General features: G+C 46.4%; 1 pseudogene; it reads left to right on the top strand.

The window, feature by feature from the left end:
* Positions 1-277: 277 nt before the first annotated feature.
* Positions 278-2,016, top strand: LOC100399064 (heterogeneous nuclear ribonucleoprotein F-like; annotated as a pseudogene).
* Positions 2,017-2,467: the final 451 nt, after the last annotated feature.

The following is a 2,467-nucleotide window of genomic DNA, read 5'->3' as shown; positions in this document are numbered from 1 at the left end:
TGACGATGTGGAACTTGACCTGAGTGACTCTGTGACACTAGAAAACAGTGATGAATTCGCTCACCCTTTTGTGCTCCAGGACATGACTTGTTGCAAAGAATCTCGCTTCTCCATGAGTTAGGCATAACCTTGTTGTTTATTTAATTACAAGGCCAGACACAGACTCTCCAAATTCCCATTCTTTATCATATAAATTTGTTATTAGACTGTTATTGCATTAAGGAACTACCTGAGACCAGGTAATTTATAAAGAAAAGAGGTTTGGTCTTTCCGGTCTGTCGTGGAAGGAGGTCTGCGCCACGTCTTCCTTAAGGTTGAGAACAAAAAGATGCACCTAGACTTTCCTGGAGCCCTCTGCGTGGTTGAGCTTCGGTGGAATTTTGGGGCTCTTAGCTGCCAGCCGCGCTTGCCTGATAGGAACAGTAACCAGTTCCGCTTGCCTCTGTGCCACAAAAAAGCTGCACCCAAGATCACCTGACACCCATCCTGTCAAGTGTCCATGATGCTGGGCCCTGAGGGAGGTGAGGGCTTTGTGGTCAAGCTCCGTGGCCTTCCCTGGTCCTGCTCTGTTGAGGATGTGCAGAACTTCCTCTCTGACTGCACGATTCACTATGGGGCTGCAGGTGTCCATTTCATCTACACTAGAGAGGGCAGGCAGAGTGGTGAGGCTTTTGTTGAACTTGGATCAGAAGATGATGTAAAACTGGCTTTGAAAAAAGACAGGGAGAGCATGGGCCAGTGGTACATTGAAGTGTCCAAGCCCCACAGAACCGAGATGGATTGGGTGTTAAAGCACAGTGGTCCCAGCAGTGCCGACGGCTTCGTGCGGCTTCGAGGACTCCCATTTGGATGCACAAAGGAACAAATCGTTCAGTTCTTCTCAGGGTTGGAAATCGTGTCAAATGGGATCACATTGCCTGTGGACCCCAAGGGCAAGATTACAGGGGAAGCATTTGTGCAGTTTGCCTCCCAGGAGTTATCTGAGAAAGCTCTAGGGAAGCACAAGGAGAGGATAGGGCACAGTACATCGAGGTGTTTAAGAGCAGCCAGGAGGAAGTTAGGTCATACTCAGAGCCCCCTCTGAAGTTCATGTCCGTGCAGCGGCCGGGGGCCCTACTACCAGCCTGGGACCGCCAGGAGGTCTATTGGCATTGTGAAGCAGGCAGGACTGGAGAGGATGCGGCCCGGTGCCTACAGCACAGGCTATGGGGGCTATGAGGAGTACAGTGGCCTCAGCGATGGTTATGGCTTCACCACCGACCTGTTCGGGACAGACCTCAGCTACCGTCTCTCTGGAATGTATGGCCACAGATACGGCGATAGTGAGTTCACAGTGCAGAGCACCACAGGCCGCTGTGTCCACATGAAGGGTCTGCCATACAAAGCGACTGAGAATGACATTTACAACTTCTTCTCTCCTCTCAATCCTGTGAGAGTCCATATTGAGATCGGCCCAGATGGAAGAGTGACAGGCGATGCAGATGTTCAGTTTGCTATTCATGAAGAAGCTGTTGCAGTCATGTCCAAAGACAGGGCCAACATGCAACACAGATACATAGAACTCTTCTTGAATTCGACAACAGGGGCCAGCAATGGGGCATATAGCAGCCAGGTGATGCAAGGCATGGGGGTGTCTGCCGCCCGGGCCACTGTAAGTGGCCTGGAGAGCCAGTCAGTGAGCGGCTGTTATGGGGCCGGCTACAGTGGGCAGAACAGCATGGGTGGATATGACTAGTTTTGTTAGGAACATTTGAGTTATTTCAATGAAATTTTACACAGGCAGCCAACTAGCAGTTAAGAGCAGTTATAATAGAGGAAGCGGTGGGACCCATTTTGCACCATGAGTTTGTGAAATCTGGATTTAAAAAATTACCTCTTCAGTGTTTCTCATGCAAAATTTTCTTCTAGCATGTGATAATAAGTAAACTAAAACTATTTTCAGCTTTTCTCAATGAACATTTTGGTAGTATACTTCGGAGTGATGTTATCTGAGTTTAAGTAGTTTCAGTTTGTTGGATGCGGACCTTTTACACCACATCACTGAACACACTGGGAGACGTGCTTTTTTGGAAAACTCAAAGGGGCTAGCTCCCTGATGCAAAGAAAGAAATATTTCTCATGTTTGTTCATTCTAGTTTATAGTTTCATTTAAAATCCTTTAGGTTAAGTTTAAGCTTTTTAAAAGTTAGTTTTGAGAATTGAGACACAATATTAATACTGCAGGAATTGGTGAGGCCTTGACTTTCTTTGTACTGTGATTTCCTTTTGCGTGTATTTTGCTAAGTGAAACTTGTCAAATTTTTTGTTAACTAAATTTTTTTCTTAAAATGACCTTTTCACAAAAAAAGAAAAGAGGTTTAATTGACTCAGAGTTCTGCATGCTGTACAAATAACAAGTCTGGGGAGGTCTTTGGAAACTTTCAATCATGGTGGAAGGCAAAAGAGGAAGGAAGCACGTCTTCACATG

Source organism: Callithrix jacchus, chromosome X (genome assembly GCF_049354715.1).
Source record: "Callithrix jacchus isolate 240 chromosome X, calJac240_pri, whole genome shotgun sequence".
Lineage (NCBI taxonomy): Eukaryota > Metazoa > Chordata > Mammalia > Primates > Cebidae > Callithrix > Callithrix jacchus.
This window is presented reverse-complemented; position numbering and strand designations above follow the sequence as displayed.